Source organism: Hemicordylus capensis, chromosome 1, assembly GCF_027244095.1.
Source record: "Hemicordylus capensis ecotype Gifberg chromosome 1, rHemCap1.1.pri, whole genome shotgun sequence".
Taxonomy (NCBI): domain Eukaryota; kingdom Metazoa; phylum Chordata; class Lepidosauria; order Squamata; family Cordylidae; genus Hemicordylus; species Hemicordylus capensis.
In genome coordinates, this window is record NC_069657.1 from 86,268,589 (window position 1) to 86,287,252 (window position 18,664).

Sequence of the window (18,664 nt, forward strand, 5' to 3'; positions counted from 1 at the left end):
GAGCCCTTCTGGGATAGGGAAGCTCCCCCCCCCCGCCTGTTTCTAATGCTATATTACACTCCTTGAGAACTTTATTAGTTGAAAAAGCTTGCATGCATACATGCATAAACAAACAAATAAACAAACAAAACTCCCTGCAAGTGTGAGAAGGTCTTGACGGTCCAGAGGGGGAGTTGCTCTACGTGGCTCAGCCTTATTTATCTGAAAAATCAAGATATACCAACAAGATGCAAATACAGAAACAAAGGAGAATAGAGAGGAATAGTGTTTACAGAAAAAAGGACCCAGAAAGTGCAGCTAGATAACTAGAAGATACTGAATGCCCTGTGTGTTAATGTTTATGATTTTAAAAAATCTTTCCAGAGTTTTTCGGAGAGTAGGGCACTTTCCAGACTAGCTGATGGAACAGCAGCAAAATGACTCCATTTGGGTAAGTCGCATTCAGAATGTAAACAGCAGGGGGAGCAGTCTTGTGGAAACTAACAACCTCCCCAAAACAGCAACTTTTTCATGCCGGATGTACGACGTCCTTGCTCTATATTACAGTGATGAAATTCGTAACCAGGCATTGGAAATGTGAACGGCACCCTGCTGTCCCCGTAGGGACTGTGGTGTTACGACGCAGGAAGTGTAGAAGCACACTTCCGAGATATTTCCTGACACGGTTGTAGAGACTCATCTGGAAAGCACCAAGGAATGTCCAAATGACAGTAGCACAAAACTTATGCATAAGAATTATGCAGTTAAAAAAATTAAATGCTCAGTCACAAACCCTGCAATAGCTATGAAACAGCCCTCAACCTATAGGGAATTATTGTGTGCAGGGGCATAGCGATAATTGAACAAGGCAGACAGATGTTCCTGGGCCCTTGAGGGAGGGGCTTCCCACAGGCTAAGTGACAGCTTGCTCTCGCTTTCCCCTCCCCTCCCTCTAAGGAAGAAGAAGGGGTGGGTAGGGGCCCATCTTCACTGTTTGTCCCAGGGCCCTCTTCAACCTTGTTACACCCTTGACCGTCTGCCTGCTTTAGATCTAGACTGGTATGTGATTACCAGCTCCTCAGACTGTGAATGTAGGTGTCATGAGGTGACCTTACAATGAAGGCAAACTGTTGAGTAGTACTAAGTTTTGTTACTCTTTAGGGACCAAATGGCAGGTTTGAAAAGGTGCATTCAGTGAAATCCTCCGGCAGATAGTTATTAGCAACTGCCAAAGCGCTGCTCAGCAACTAGTTTTATTGGAGAACCAATATGGGTATGAGAGCCATAAGCACAATTCTCCCTACGCAATGCATTGCCATGAAAGCCTGTGGCCACAGCAAGCATCAGTTCCACACATCTCTCTTGCTTCTGAATAGGCAACTGAATAGGCAGGGTTTTTATGTATGTGTGGCCATGTGGCAGGGGGAGAGATGGTACCCCTTATAGGGCCATATTTGATCCAGGGGCCTTCAGTTGCTGAGCCCCACTCAAAAGCATGGCACCAGGTTCCAACCAAGAGCAGGCTTAAGACAGCAAGTTAACTTCCTGAGAAAAGTTTAGTGATCTATGCTCTAAGTCACTGGCCTTTTTGGAAGGCTAGATGGAGCATAGCCACTGGTTCCCAAACACCTTCAATTAATGCGAGATTCTTTCTCTCGCTGATCAATAAAAACACTTCTTATCACCATGCAGTAATCACAGCTTACCAAGGTGGCTAGGAAAATGTCAGGCCTTCTGCCTCCTCTTTTGCATTTAGTGATAGCTTGAAAGAAACCTTGTTCCCAAAGCTGTGCCGGCATCACTGATAACACTTATGCACAAGCAAAGAAGAAAACAACAACCCACAAAAAGGGCCATGTTAATTTCAAGCTCCATTAGAAATGCACAGTTTGGCAGAGAGAAAAATCAATGTTTGTCCAGTGGAAAAAGAAAAAGAAAAAGAAAACGCTGGTAGGGACTACACGGCTGTTTTCAAGTTTAAGAGGATATTAAAAAATATATGGTTCTCTTAACAGGGAGAATTATTTCCTTATCACAGTTGAGATTTGATTTTGACATGTTTCATTTTGACAAGAATTATTTCAGTCTCAGGCAACAATTCCTTTCTTCATATGTTATATCAGTCCTGACACTAGTACCAATTGATTTTCTTCCCCTCTCTAAAGATGTCGTCAATTCAGGTTTGTTCTGATGAACGCCACAATTGCTTGGCCAAATATATATCCACACATTTCCTAGAGGAGTTGATTTTAGGGTTTAGCTCTGTGGGATAACAAGGCAGAGGGAGGGGGAGACCTGTTCATAAATGTCATACCTTGTCTGGGGAAGTCTTATTCATTTCTTGAAAGAAAATCTAAAAGGACCGAGGCTAGAGCTTCCCAAGTGTCCACAATGGAACCTGCTAGAGAGTCAATAGATATCTTCTGCATGGTGCATGCAGTTAATTCCCAAATAAGTGGTTTGTTTTTCTAAAAAAGGAATGGATTCCTATTACAAAGCTTGGAGAATTTGGCATGATGTAGATCCTTCTTTATATAGACTGCAGATACCAGGATTTGTGCCCTACCTTGATTCTAATAGTGTTGAAGCAAATTATTCTAATGAACAGCTTTCACAAGATTTTTGTATGTCTTACAGTGGAATGCTCCACTTAAAGTCAACGGGGTCCCTGAGCATGTGCAGCCAAGCACAAAATTCAGCCCTGAGGAATTGTTTTCTTCTACAGCTTTGATCCTTTCCATTGCATGCACTGTTTCTTCCTAAAAAGGCAGTAAAGTATATTGTTTTCAGGGGAGAAGGGATTTGACAGAATAAACAACTAGGTTAAAAATTAAAACAACATAGTAATATCCACTTCTGAACATACACAATACTTGGCTAATGCTGCTAAATAGATTTTTTTTAATAAAAATAAAAAATTGGACATGTCATTTATCCAGGAAGGCTTGGAAATGGAATCAGATTCTACCACGGGCTGGCCAAGACATTTTGTTGCCTGAGACAAAGGACAATAGGACACCTTGCAATCTGCAGGTGGGTACTCAGCATTCCCAGGCCATGTTGCTGAGCCAGCAGCAGTGGCAAGCAAACACTCTCTGACTATGCTACCAAGCGAAGCAAAGGTGGCAGGGATGTTCCTACCTCCTGTTGTCGGGGGAGGGGGGGAGAGAATGCCCCAACAGGGTGAGGAAGGGAACTGCCTGCTCCAGTGGCGTTAGGCAGGGTGGTGGCAGCAGGCTGGCCTGTGGGCTGCTGACTGAGGTGGCGGGGTAGTACTGCCCCAAGGCTCCTCCTTGTGCCTGCACCTAAGGCAACCACCTCACCCTACCACATGGAAGGGCCGCCTCTGAATTCCACACATCGTGCTGCATTATATCTCCAGATATTTGTCTTAATTCAGAAAGTTGTGAGGCTGCAGCTGAGGCTGCACTGCAGGCAAATAGCACCTAGTGCGCAAGTTTCTGTGCAGGCTACTGGGAATCTGATCCACACAAAGTGGCACCTGCAGTTCCTTGTGCATTCTGGGAGAAAGTCCATTGTTGCCTGCATGCACACACAGAACAGCAGCACCCTTGCTCAGTCACTGTAACAGATTCCATCCTTGTGCATATTGCGTTCTGTGGAATAGCAACATGGATGCAGCAGCAGCAGCTAAGGAGGGGTCATCTCAGCCCCCACAGCCCCGTATGCTGAGGTCATCCCACGAAAGTCTTCACTGAATGGCACAGCCATTTGAATTGCCATGCTGTTTACAAGGCACAGGGAGTTCTCTATGGCGGTAGCCATTCTGAGGACATCCCTCCAAAGGGAAAATCATCACCAGGCCCATCCTCCTATCCTCCAGCAGATTAGTTAAAAACTTTGTTTCATCCTAGAAGACTTTGGGGTGAGATAATGATGTAGATTTTAATGCTGATTTTATTGTTGCTTTTACTGCTCTGGGGTTGCGTTCATTGCTTCACATTATTTTAATATGATTGCATTTTTGTCATTGTTTTAAAGCAGTTTTTAGATTTAGGCATTTTCCTATGTTGTAAGTCATCCTGTGGACCATGTTATGGATGGTGAGGGGAATATAAAATAAACAAACATGCACATTTAAATGTTTTGGGATAATAAATTCAGGGAGAATATTCAGCCCTGTATCTTTTTTCTGTGTGTCTTTCTTTTCTTGGCTGACATCCTGACTAAACCTAGATGTGTGTGTGCAATCAAAAAAGGTACACATGCAGCACTTGTGCCCCCACTTCTGAAGGGGGGGGGAGGGATGTATACATTATTTTAATCAGTTCCTTATCTCCTGAAAGCACTCAATGCAAACTGGAAGTAGGTTCCTGTTGGCTGCACAACCCTGACCTACTTCTGGATCACACAGAGCGCTTCCGTGGTGAATGGGGATCAGCAAAAATTGCTCTTCCACGTGTGAGCCCCTGGACCTCAGAAGTTGTGCTTGTGCCTTTTTTGGCACGGAGCTTTAGTACGGATGTCAGCTCTTGTGTCTAATTTTATTCCTTTTTGATTTTGTTACTATTAGTAACAAAAGCCAGTCCCTTGCTGGAGATGTTCCTGATGAATTTCCTCTTGTTACACCTCTTCAAGCCACAGTGCTTCCTAAAAGGCCACTTAGTAAACCACCACACAGACATTCAACAGGCAGAGCAGCTTCTCCTGTCACTCATCCTGTGAACACCCCCCTGGGCCTTCAGACTGATGGTAATATAAGGGCTTTCTTAGCCCTCGGCTTCAATGGAGCCAGGTTGCAACTCTCCCTAGCTTCATGCTCTGTGTCACTGAATTTCTTTGCTTGCCAATGAAGGACAAGGAGATGGGGAACATCACCTTGTTGCCTCAGCACATGCTGATATATTCATGCCTGCCCCCACCCTCCAATAGCAAAATTCAGGGTGCTTTCAAAGTGAACTTGAAGAATTTTGTGAAAGAATTCCCTGCCCCCTTTTTTGGCTTATGATTTCTGTGGTGAATCTTGGAGTCACACTGGTATTTTCTACAGGAAACCCAATATATGTGGATGCCACACATGAATATGCATAGATCTCTGAACATCAGTGTATGTGCATTTAGATCACTTGACTGGGCCTGATTTCTCAGATATGTGTACACTGGTCATAAATTCATGTGTGGCGATTATGACATTATGCACTTGCTGTGGGAACACCAGTATTTCCACACAATCAATGGGAACTGACCTCAGGCCTTAAGGGAACCTTCATATTAGTCTTTTGTACAAGGAACGCTTGCAATTGGATTTCTGCCTTTAAAAGATGTTGAGTTTTCTTGGACAATTTTCTTATAACTTGTTTAGGCAACTTTATAAGTTTTGAGTTTGTTGATTGTCCATGATTCTTATTTAGCATTCAGCACTCTTCCTTTGTAATTATAATACATTTTCTTTTAACTTGTCTATTACATTCTCATTTTCTTCATATTTGATTTAGAGTTAGAATTAGATCAAACATAGATGTTTCTCTAGTTGATTCCAGTATAATGTGCAGATGAAACTAATATATCACTCATACCAAGCACTTGCTAAACATTTCGTGTTTTGCTGTGATGCCCTACTGGAGATATATAGGACTCTATAAGTTCCAGTATTATTTTTATGTAATAAAGCAGGATATACATTTTAGGAATTTATCCTCTATCCTACTATCCACTTGGAAACTCAAAGTGGCTAACAGCATAAATATACAAATACTTAAGACAAGATCAAAAAGAAGCAAAAATATTATTAAGATATTAAGAACAACTCTTCCCAGGTGACAGAAGGCACATAGGGATGGGGCCACAACTGAAAAGGTTCTGTTCCTCAATCTCACCAGCTTTAACCTCAGGTCAATGGAGGGACTGAAAGCAGGAATGCAGATGCTAAACAGAGTAAATAGAAGACAGCAGAACTTAAGGTATCCACTCAGCTCATGTGTAAGAATGTCTGAGTCTGATGAATGAGCGCCATCTCCCTGGTGCCACATAGGGGCAGGTGCTCCCAGCATGGAGAGTTGTAATTTCTGCCATGGGTGTGGGTGGGGTGCTTTTCTATGGAACTGAAGCCCACTGGGGTGGCTGGGAAGGTACATGGAAGTGCCAGGAATGCATGAACGAGATGTAAGGAAGGCACAGAGGGACACTGAGAACTGTAGTCCGTTCCAGTGCTTTCCCCTAATGCACTTCAATGGAATCTTTTTCAAGGGAATGTTTAACTTTTATCAGATCAGTTCACAGTGAAGTCTCTAACAAACATGTTGGGAACTTCTATTAAAGAGATATGCTGGTCCAGCAGCTGTACCTTTTCTTTCATTTAACAGTAGCCCCCCAGCAGAGCCTTCTGAGATCTACCCCCCACCGTCAGGCACTACCAAAGCCACCTGTCCTATACTGGTTGCCCACAAGGTGAACTGAAGTGAGACTGCAGGACTTCAGGGAGGGAGCTCTGAGAAAACAAATTGATTCAACAAAGTCCCAGCTCCAACAGAGCCCTTTCATGTCTCTTGGCCCTGTCTGCCTCCCTTAGACTCCACCTCTCTGCTACAGTATGGCTTCTTAACGGGGATCCCCCCACAGTCTAAAGCCAAACACCTCACTATCCCTTAGCCATCTTTTGCCTGATGTGTTCCTTGCATCACTGAGTGGGCACTTAAGGGTGAGAAATGCTTGGTATGTCTGGGTCCAACTGTTCAGGAGACTCTGGCTCCAGGGAGTCCATTTCTGGGGGTCTGGTGCTTTTTTTTTTTTTTTGGCTTTTTTTTTTTTGGTGCCCACTTCTTCCTCTCCTGCACCTCAGCAGCTGGTGTTGGTGCTGAGAACTTGGTTGCAGTGTTCCCTCTAACAGAGATTCCTAGATGTTGTTGACTGCAACTCCCAGAATCCCCAGCCAAAGGCCATTGCCTCATTCATTTCATCTTCCTAAATGAACAGTCTATACTGACAGCACAAAATCATGATGATGACTTTCCCTTTTGTTTTTGTCCACATTTTTTCAGATCTTCCTTTTCCTTCCTATTCCATCTGATGATGTCTCCTCCCTCCTTTCCACCCTCCCTCTCTTCTTTTCTTCCACAATGGGCTACACTTGTCAGTGCTGACAAAATCCACCAAATCTCTAAAATGCAAATTAAGCTTTCTTTCTTCCCAGCTTCCTCAAATTTGCATATCAGTATTATATTTAGCAATGGACTGAATTTTGTCAGGATGTTGAGTCTCTGTCTCTCTCTCTCTGTCTCTGTCTGTCTGTCTGTCTCTCATTTCAAACGAGGCAATAAAACAACATAAATATAATAAAAGAACCAGTGCTATCAATTGGGAACATAGGCACACAGGAAGCTGCCTTCTATTGAGTCAGACCATTGGTCCACAGACTGGCAGCGGCTTCTATGCTATCCATTTTAAAACTACCCATATTAAAACTATCCACAGCAGCATCCACCAGAGCACCAAATGCCTTCTAAAGATCCCTTTTATTCTTACCAGCTTTATAAAAACCAAAGATGACGAAGCCTGGCAAGCTTCTTTTGGAAGTAAACTCTCTGTTTTCCACTCAACTGCCTCATCTCAGAAGGCAGAGGTTCTGTGGACAGAGCCAGGGGCGTAGCAAGGTTGGAGTGGGCCCAGAGACAAGATTTTAAAATGGGCCCGCCCCCCCCAAAGTCCAGGGCCTCCGCACACCCCAGGCCCCCAAGGATTTAAGTCTGATATTCCAAAATAAGTATGCTGCCTGCAAATACATTTCACTGAATACACACACACACACGTCACAATATATAGTGATATACATTGAGTACTATACATTTGTATTACTTTTAATGCCTAGAACACACTAGAAAGATGAATTATTAAAATGGGCCCCTCGCTGCAGATTAGCAAAGGAGACTTTCAACCATGCAGGGTGAACCTATGTTTGTTTTCTCAGAATTCTGAACAAATTCAGTCAAGTTTGATTGCAGGAGGTTTTTTACAGGAGGCTTTTAAAGCCCTTTAAGACACATCTCCTCTGGAATGGAGGTGCTGCATTCACATGTTGGCCAGATTGACCCTGAAGTCCCTGCAAGTTATTGGGGAGCAGTTCACACACAAGAAAAATAAAATAAAATAAAAGCACAAGACATGCTTCACAGTTCTCACTCAGACCTTCTGGGTTGCAAAACAACTTGAACATAAGTGCATTTATAAATGAATGAATGAATAAATAAAATTAATAAAATACTGTTCCAGAAGTTTTTGCAATTTTCTGCCATGAAACAAGCCACTTATAGGACTTTTTAGATAGTTTTTTTTAAGTCAGCAAATTTTCCAAGCTGTTTCAAAATAAATATTCAGAGACTTCTCAGTCCCTCCCCCCCCCATATCCAAGCCCTATGGCAAGCAGATCCCTATATATGGGGGGGGGGGGGCGGGAAAGGTAACCACAAAAAGGAGTTCACACTCTACCTGGCAAATGCTGGTCTGGGTTAAGCAGTGCAGCAGGGGGTCTTCTGCTGCAGAGAACACTCTGGCTGCCTCCTCCTTCCTGGCTGGCTTGGGCCCTACTCGAGTTCAGGCTTCACTGCGGCCTACACGGAGGCCTCCGTGGAAGCCCCGCCCACCCGCCGATCAGCTGAGAGGCGGGAGAAAAGGAGCTCTTTGCAGCTTGCCTGCTGCTTCGATTGCCGGCCAGGAGAACAAGCAGGAGAGACGGCGAAGAGGGCAAGTGGCTGAGAGGCTATGGGGCTGGGCAGGGGGCAATGGGGAGTCACATGAGGTGCCTCTGGGTTGCCCCTCCAGGCAGTGGGGCCCCCAGACAACTGTCTCCCCTTGCCCGATCATTGTTACGCGCCTGGACAGAGCTCACACAGAACATCTTAAAGGAAGGAGTTCCCAAAGTTCGGTCTCCAGCTGTTGTTGGACTGGATCATCCTCAGTCATTGTGGCTGGGGATGATCCAACATCTGGGGACTTCAACAACATCTGGGGAGGATCCAAGAACGAGAAACCCTGTCGTGAAGCTTGTGGAGCTATAGGCATATATTTTCAAAGGGCATCCAATCAGTCTAAAACAGACACACAGATCTTTTGCTCACACTTAAAAAAAATTTTCATCAGTGTGAATGTCTGTTAGAGGGACAGTTATTAATATTCCTACTGTCACCAATGGGTAGTTTTTGGGGAAGGGAAAAAAAACCACAAGAGGACATCATCCAAGGGACGAGCTAAGCCCAGCTTTCCACATTCCCATCCCATTATTATGACTATGATTCTTCTTTATTTTTGGATAGCAATTTAGTATTATTTAGTTGTCATTTATTTTGTGCCATTTGAATTTTGTTAGGCATTTTGGGCAAATAGAAATACAAGATCTAAGTTTCTTGCATGTGAAACATTCTTGAATAAGCAAATGGGCAGCAGCCTGCCAGTCTTAACCAGATACATTTCATTATGACTGTCCTTCATATAAACAACAATATCCAAGATGGAGCATGGGCATTACTATCTCAGAGGTGGCTGTCTATGTATAATACAATAGTGGTTGATTTATCATGCAACATTACGTGCACATTGCAATGGAACGTTCATGAAGTTGTTCAAGAGAGCACCCTCCTGTAAGAGCAAACATTGTGCAAATGCAGTTATGCAACAGTAGGCCATTATTTCCAGTGGCCACTCTGTTGCTCAACGCTGTTAGCACAATTTTTGCAGTGCTACAAAAGCATTCTTGTGCAACTACACAAATGTTATGTTGCAGTGTGTATGTAGCATTGCACACTGTATGTCAGCCATTGTGCTTTTGAAGCAATACTCAATATGATTGTGCCCATGCTTCTCAACAGTGCCTCTAGTGAGAATTATGGGGAAAGAAACACCATTCGAGGTGAGGTTTTAAACCAGTAGAATATTCTGCTGCATGGCTTTGGCACCCCTTCCCCATTCTTATATGTGGTTTCATCAGATGAAGTAAAGTTGAGAAACCTGATACATCTCAATTTGGATTTAAATCTCAACAATCAACATCTAGCACAGACAGAGGGGTTGGACAAGTCAGGCCCTGACGCAAGGGCCCACAGCTGACTCAAGGCTCTGGGGCTCATATGTGGGGTGCTGGGAGAAGACAGCAACACCATGAGTCTCTCATGTCACTGCAAGTCTCTGGGGTGCGGCTATATTCTCTGGTCCCTCCCATTGGTTTCCAGAGCCTCCTAAATATGGCCCAGAAGCCTCTAGAAGGAAAAGCCATTCCCCAAGGGGAGAAGAGGAAGAGCCACTGCTGTGAAACTCAGTTGCAGCGTGTCCCTCTCAGTGAATGAGGGGATGCAGTGGCAGCAGCTCCGCCTGCCCTCCAAGGGTGAAGAGAGGGGAGGACCTGCCACCTGCCTGCCGTGTTGTGCCAGGTCTCCCACTCCATTTGCTGGTAGGTTTGGGCAGGATACACCCCACTGCGTGTGTTCAGTGCAGGGCTTTGCCCCAGAACATCCTGCAACCTGGCACTGGCACTTCTCTAGTACCACAGTTTATTCAGGTTTCTTCTCTGTCATTAGCAGGTACGCTGCCACAATTCCAGCACAAGTCTGAATGCTTCAGCCAAATCAGTGTAACACAAAGGTATGTCTAAAACACACCTTTGGGTCTGTAAAATAATGATTTCTAGAGCTGATTGGCCCAGGGTCTGACTCATTGCAGTCTTCAATACAATTATTTCAATTACTGTAATTTGGGCAGAAATGCCGCATCGGCATAAATGTTGCAGTAAGGGGGGGAAACAGGGGTGTATCTAGGGTGGGGCAGGCAGGGCACATGCCCTGGGCACCACTTGAAGGGAGGCGCCATTTAAAATTTTTTTTTTAAATGGCCGCTGAAAACAAAATGGCCACCGTGCATGCTCAAATGGCCTCTGTGAGGCACAGAGGCCATTTGAGCATGTGTGGTGGCCATTTTGTTTCCAGCAGCCATTTCTTTAAAAAAATTATTTTAAAAAATGGCCACCGCACATGCTCAAATGGTCCCTGCGAGGCCCTAGAGGCCAGCGGGGGGAGGGGAAACCTTTACAGACCCCCTCCATGGACTTTAGGAAGCCCCCCAAATTTAATATAATATAAGTCACTGTACACATATTCTGATTGGCACTATGTACAGAGAAACAGGGCTTCTGAATACTGAGCTGAAGCTTATGAGCTAGGATTGTATTCATTTGCTCATACTTTGCTTCTTGTGATAAATGAGTTAAATGTGATGTCTTAATAATATGGCTATTAATGTGAGTTTGTCTTTGAATCAGTGTGAAATCCTTAATATTAAGGCCCACTGGGAGTTTCTTGCTCTCTTTCTCTCATTTCAACTGTCTTTCTGAAATACTAGAATCTATTCCAAGCAGTGACACAGTTTACTCTGCATATTAGGGATGTGCGGTTCGGTTCGGATCCGAACCGGTTCAGTCCGAACCAGTTCGGATTTGGAGGTTCGGGTCCGACCAGACTTGGCAGGTTCAGCGTGCGGGTTCAGCGTGCGGCTCCGGCGGGCACCAGCAAGCATTTCACGACTGACCTCTGGACCAGTGTCAATGGGATGCATGCTGCTTCCTGGGCCTCACTGCCCACTTGTGGGGACTGGAGAGTGAGGGGACCTCCTCGGGCGATGCTTCCGGGTCTGTCGCGTCTCCCGCTGCACTACGGCACAGGTGGGCCGTTCGGCACGTGGAGACAATGGACACGAGGCACACTGGGGAGGAGGTGGCGGCCGTACTTGACCGCCAGATAGAGGAGTGGATTGGCGGGTGTCCACACCTCTCCCGCGGCTTCATTGTCACAGACAATGGAGCCAATGTTACCACCGCTGTCGAGACGTTCATGGGCTGTGTGAGCATACGGTGTATGGCACACACACTCCATCTGACCGTCAGGGACGCCCTCGGCCTTAAGGAGCTGAAGGTGTCCCAGGAGAAGGGCCGCCCCCTCCTAGGTGCTGTTGCTGCCACGGCCACGCTTGTCGAGAAGTCTCGCAAGCTGGCCGCCCACTTCCACCGCAGCGAGAAGTCCAGGAGACTGCTTCGCCACAAGCAGGATGACCTTGGGCTTCCTTGCCATCTCATCCCTACGGATGTTGAGACACGGTGGAACTCCACCTTCCTCCTGTTCCAGCGCCTGTTGGAGCAGGAGAGAGCCCTTGTCGCCCTGGCGAGGGACGAGTCCTTGGACGTCTGCGACCTCTCGAACGCAGAGTGGAAGCAGATGTCCGAGGTGGTGTCGGCACTCGAGCCCTTCCAATTTGCCATGAAGGGCTTGTGTGGCAACACCACTCCCTTGAGCCAGGCGCTGCCCACAGCTATGGGTCTGGAGAAGCTGATGGGCGAACTCTAGATTTCTCTGACTACGCCAGAGGGTCGTGCTCTGGCTGGGAGGCTGAAGTCTGGGGTTGAAAGGCGGCTCATTGGTGTGCTGGGAGACAGGGAGGAGTATGTCCTCGCTTGTCTCTGTAACCCAGCCATCAAGGGCAATGCCGTGAGTGCTGACGAATTGCCCAGGTGGAGGGACATCCTGGTACAGAAGGTCAGAGGGGAGGAGGCCGCTAGGGCCCGCAGAGACCAGGATGTTGCTAGTGGTGCGGGGGCAGCCCCCGCCGCCCACCCCGCACCCAGCAGCAGCGTGGGCGGCCAGCCGGCGTCAGCTTCCCCTTCCCCTCCGTCTTCCCAGTCCAGCAGCGTGGCATCCCAGGCAGCACCATCGCAGCAGCCAGTTGCTCCCGCCGCGAAATCCGCCCAGTGGTTTCAGCGGTTCTGCTATGGCGCCTTGCCTGGTATGCGGGAGGCTCGACCTGCCAGGCCCCCCTCCAGTGCTGAGCAATGCATTGAGCAGTACTTGGAGGAGCCTGTGGAGGAAGATGGCGCGGACTGCGCACAGTTCTGGGCGACCCACCGCCAAGTCTGGCCGGACCTGGCGGTGGTGGCTTTGCACCTCCTCTCCTGCCCCCGACCAGTGTCCAGAGCGAGTGGGTGTTTTCACGTGCCGGGGACGTGGTGACACCCGCTCGCTCATGCTTGGACCCTGGTCTGGTGGAGCAGCTGGTCTTCCTTAAGGTGAATCTCCCCCTGCTGGGCTACCCCAAGCTGGAATTTGAGCCGGGTGAGTGATTACCATGGGTTGCCCCATGGTTGGTCACCTGCCTGGCTCGACCTCTGTGCTTATCCGTACCCTCCCCCCTTCCACCTCTAGCTGAGCTGACGTGACAGATGCTGAGCCGTGCCAGCCAGTCGCAGCGTGTAGTGTGCTCACACAGAGATGCAGTGGTAGTAGTAGTTGTAGTGCTGCGACTGGCCAAACTTTTACAACGCCCACCTAAAAAGAAACCCAATGCTAACCAGCAGCAGCACAGGCCCTTATCTCTCCACCTGTCAGCATTTGGGGACCTGGCGTGGGCATGGCACACACCCCAAAAGTAGCACAGCCCTAATAGTACTAGACTCAGCGGCAGCGGCGGGTATACGGTCTAATGCAGTGTGAATATGTAAATACTTGTATGTAAATAAACATGTAAATAGTTTTTTCCTTAAAATCCCATGTCAAAATCAACCCTCAAAATTATTCAAAAGAAAAAAAATTGGTAACCAAGGGAGAACAAAATGAATGCTAGATGAATTGATTTTATTGAAAATGTTACCCAAAATCATGTGTGGGGGGGCTTGGTTTACATGGAAAAAATAATTTAATAATTTTTTTTAAATGAAACTAATGAATTATCATCCTTATGTTCATCTTGATTGTGGTCACTGTTGATGTTGGCTGATGGCAAAAAAACAAAAACCATCAGGATAGCAATGAACTGGCTGCCAACACAACATATTGATTGATAACTATGCAGGGGAAATTGGGTCTGTGTGTGTGTGTGTGTGTGGTGCGGGCTCTGTCTCTTCCTGTTGTGTGTCTGTCTGTCTGTCTGAATGGATGCCTAGCACTGTCTCTGTGTGTGGATGCTTGCTGTGTAGTTTGTGCGCTGTCTTTTGTCTGTGCTGTGTATGTAGTCTCTGCAGTGTCTACATGTTTTTTTCCTTCCCCCCCTCCAAGACTCCGTCCCCCCATGCCTCCCTCCATCCCTCCCCTCACCCTCCCCCCTTCCTCTTCATCACCCTCCATCCTCCCTTCCACGCCCACCTCACCTGCCCCCAACCCGGTCTGGCAATGGTGAGAATGTGGTCTGACTCTCTCCCACCGAAGCACACATGTGATCACGTGTGTGCATAATATGTGGCTGACCAACTCTGAGCCGGACCCTCCTCCCCCTTCAGTCCCCTCTGCTGCTACATCCCTCTCCCCCTCCCACTCCCCCCCTTTCCTCCTCCCTCCCTCCCTCCCCCCCTCCTAGCTAGCAGCACACACACACACACACAGAGCACCTGGTGGCAACAAACACCAGTACACATTGCACTCACACTGGTGCCACCACCTGCCTTGGGCCTCTCTGTGTCCTTGAGCAAATATGTGGTGGACCAGAACCATTTCTTTCAAGTAAGGCAAAAGGCATGCACTCTCACTGCGCACACACGAAGGAGAGGTGAGACGACAACTACTAGAAACAGCAGCAGCAAGTGAGTGTTGTGTTGTGTTGCTTGCCAATGCCATTGCCATGCTCCATGCTCAGTCTGCTGGAACTAAAACTATCATCCTCACATGCAGCTCAGCTCAGCTGCACTCAATGCACTCACTACTAGACACTACAGCTGGTGGTAGAAGATGTCCTGGATTCTAACTTTCAAATCTGTGCTAGGATTGCCTCGCCTCCTCCTGCCTGCCTGTAATTGTGCCCTCTCCCCTTGCAGTTGCGCGTCGTGACGGGTTGGTGTGCGTGCGCCGTCTACTTAGCTCTCCTCTTGTTGGCTTGGTTGGCTTGCTGGCACTGGCTGGCAGCAGCTGTTGGCTGTGTGCTATGCTCAGGCTGTGGTACGTGTGACTGGCAATGTTGGCATAGCAACACTGGTTGTGGGGTTAATAGTAGTAGTAGTAGTAGTAGTAGTTGTTGTTGTTGTTGTTGTTGCTGGCTGGGCTGCCCTGTGCTGACCCTGTGCGCTTGGTCTGGTTTTGATCAGTCCCTCTGGCCTGTCTGGACACAGATGTAGGGTGTGTGTGCATCATCCATGGGGAGGAGGAGCAGCAGGGCAGAGCAGGTTGGCTGGCTTCTGTCTGTCTGTGGTGGCCTCAGTGGCAGGCACTGAGTGAGGTGGTGGCTTTTTTGGGCATCACATCACCCATCATGCAGAGCAGCAGGTCTGCTGCTCTGCTCCGCCTCCTGCTTCTTCTCTGAGTGTGTGCTGCTGTCTCTGCTGCTCCACTGCTGCTGCTGGCAGGCAGCAGCAGCAGTGGCCTTTTTGTTAGATCAGAGAATGGTGTTGTCTCTCTGAGTGTCATCCTAGTTGCTTGGGTAGGTGGTACGTAGGTATTAAGGTGGACTGACTGGGTGTTACGTGTAGGGCGCCCGGAGAGAGAGGGGCAAAGAAGCTGGGGTGGCAATTGATGGGTGCCCCTAGCATTGTTAGTGGGTTTCTTGAAGAGAAAAAATAATCCCATTTGCTAGAATGGGGATTTGGGGCAGCCCCGTACTGGCCTCTGTAGGGTGGCTGCACCCCCAAAGTGGGTCCGGGGCCATGGCAAAAATGGCCTCAGTCCCTCCTGGCAATCCCCGGATAGATAGGAGTGATGGTTTTTTAAATTAGGATTTCCTAAGGCATTAAATAACTGCCTCTCTCAGAGCTATGCTGGCTTTACCTTTCACCCACTGACACACATTCTATTCTTACAATTAGATATTATTTAATGCCTTAGAAAATCTTAATTAAAAAAACCATCACTTCTATCTCTCCGGGGATAGCCGGGAGGGACTGAGGCCATTTTTGCCATGGCCCCGGACCCACTTTGGGGGTGCAGCCACCCCACAGAGGCGGGTACGGGGCTGCCCCAAATCCCCATTCTAGCCAATGGGAAATTTTTTATTTTCAAAAATTCACCAATAATACTAGGAGCAACCAATTGCCTTGGGATTCTTGGGTTGGGGGACACCCATGGGTGCCTACCACCCACCCCATCTTCTTGCCCCTAAGTGCTCTAGATAGGGAGTTATGGGCAAAATTTTAATTTTTAAAAAAAAATTATAAAAAATCAGAGGAAGGTCCAATCGACTTGAGGTTTGGGTGGTAGGTGGAACCCAAGGTCAGCTTTAATGACAGATACGTTTTGAGATCCGAACCAGTTCTGTTCAGATCTGAACCGGTTCGGATCCAAACCGAACCGGGGGGTGGTTTGGACAAAACCAAAACCGAACCCCCCCTGCCGGTTTGGACCCAGTTCAGATCCGAACCGAACTGGGCGAACTGGTTTTGTGCACATCCCTACTGCATATCCTTTAATTATTTTCAGAGTATGTGGGGAAAGTCAAATTCTCCATTTATTTTTAAAATGTACATAACAGTGATGCTACAATGCATAGTAGAGAATTAGGCAGGCACTTCTGTTTAGTTTTCCAAGTACACGTCCACATAGTATTTGGGTATTTCATGAGCCCCAGCATACTGAAATTTGTAGTTTTCCAGCATTTTTTGGTCTGGCTATATCCACTGCTAAATAGTTTTTGAAATATTAAAAGATTAAGGAGCTTGACTTGTATTTTTGAGCTGATATGATGGTAAAGTTATCTGAAAGATGGGTGTCAGATGTTTGAACGGGGGTGCTATTTCAGTACTTGCCCTAGGCACTATTTTCGCTAGATACACCTCTGAGGGAAAGTCTGAAAAATGGCAGAAACCCAGCAGAAACGCCGCATTGTTGTAAACGCCACAGGTAAGAGGGGGACATCATGCATTATTTTTTTCTTTTGTGTTGAATGCTTAAACTTTTACTACAGCTTGATCCTGAATTCTAGCATAAACACTGCATTGGTGTATATGCCGCAGATGGCAATAAACAACTTTTAATAATGTACCCGCTGCAGACTTTCTACCCAGAATTGCAGTAGTTGTTCTCAAGTAGTAGTTTAGGGCAAAAGTACGTACTGATAAGAGAACCATACTGACACAAACTTTATACACTTCTAGCAAAAACACATCACTCTACAACCCCAAGAAAAACAGAAAGGATGAGACAAACTTCAAACAAAATGCAGTATCTATAATACATGAATGATTCTGAAGCATCCAGACATTTCTGGAGGGGAAATAAGGTCAACAATTGCAGAGACCTGTCATCTGTGTGAAATACATTGATGTAATATGGACTCAAAAAAGAGATGGCTCTGATTATACTTTTTATTAAGCCTGCTATTTTTGACTAGCAAGCTTTCAAGTTTCACAGAACTCTTCTTCAGATAAAAGATGGATTACTGTTCAAGAGAGTTTGTTACAGCCTTAAGAGTCTGCTTTTCATTACTCTTCCCATACCAAAGAGCTTTGATTTCACATAATTTTATATTATAACAAGGAAACTACACATTCATTACTCTGATTTAGGTCATGCTAATCAAACATAAAGTGGCAACGTCAGGATGGGAACATCAACGAATGAATGCTGATCAGGCTAGCATTTCCTTTTATTTTCAGCTGACCAATGGGAAGGTACGAGGATGCACAAAATGGAAAATCTCCTTGAGATCTGATTGTTGATGATATATAAAAATAATAAAGAAATAGAATAAAAACACATCTAAGCATAGTGGGATAGCATCCAGGAACTTAGTGATATCAGCATATGTAAGCAGGTGGAATCAGTGTAAAGTTACCTTGAATCCACTAGGACGAATGGGAATGCCACGGAGTGTGAGAATGAACCATTATGCATTCAAAATAAACACACGTTCATTGTACATGGATTGAAAACCCATACATCAGAATGTCTGCACAAGACCAAAGAACATGTGACGTTTATTCATTTATTTAATGCATTTACATTTATTTGAATCATATATTTAAATAATTATATTTAAATTATTAATTAATTTATAAATCAATAAATTTATAAATTAAATGTATACATGTATTTGCATTATTTATGCCCTGCTTTTCAAGCTAATTTTTAAAAGGAGAGTGTGTAACTTTCACTGACCCTCAAGAGTAGCCAACCGGAGGCTCTTCAGCTATTGTTGACTACAACTGCTATCATTCCCAGCTGTAATAAATTATGGCTGGGGCATGATGGGATTTGTAGTCCAACATCGATTGGAGAGCCACAGGTTGGGCACCCCTGCTGTATACTCACACAGGCACGATTTGGTAATGGGGTATTTTTTTCTTATTTCCTTCCCTCTTTTTTGAGAGAAACTACAGGGGAGAGGAGGGGATTCATGAGATGAATCTGGACTGGGTGAACTGGGGAATGGAACAGGCAAGCGGGTAAAGACTCTGAAAACTAATTACGTTTATATGCATTGTAGCATACTTTGGAAAAATCCAACTAAAATCCAATGCAAATTTCAATAATAATAAAAGCCCTACAATTTAAAAATCAAATGAAACACTAAAGATACCCGACAGCAATAAAAACCAGCAGAACACCCCAAAAGAGCAGAGTGAATAATAAAATGCCTTCTGGAATAAATATTTATTTATTAAAATTAGCTGCTACAAAAGCTATTCCTCCTATAAACCTACGTATTTCAACTCAAGCCTTTATGTATTATTGAACTGAACATCTGTAGGCTTGGTCTTTGCCCAAAGTATTTCTGGGATGAA

General features: G+C 45.9%; 1 long non-coding RNA gene and 1 pseudogene across 1 annotated transcript; one reads left to right on the top strand and one right to left on the bottom strand.

Moving 5' to 3' along the window:
- Nucleotides 1–8,530, bottom strand: part of LOC128324193 (transmembrane protein 263-like) — a 50,243-nt pseudogene extending 41,713 nt beyond the window's left edge.
- Nucleotides 8,531–10,521: 1,991 nt separating this feature from the next.
- On the top strand, nt 10,522–17,964 carry LOC128324241 (uncharacterized). The gene is made up of 2 exons (XR_008306749.1): nt 10,522–10,566; nt 17,036–17,964. It is a non-coding gene; the product is annotated as an uncharacterized LOC128324241 (long non-coding RNA).
- Nucleotides 17,965–18,664: the final 700 nt, after the last annotated feature.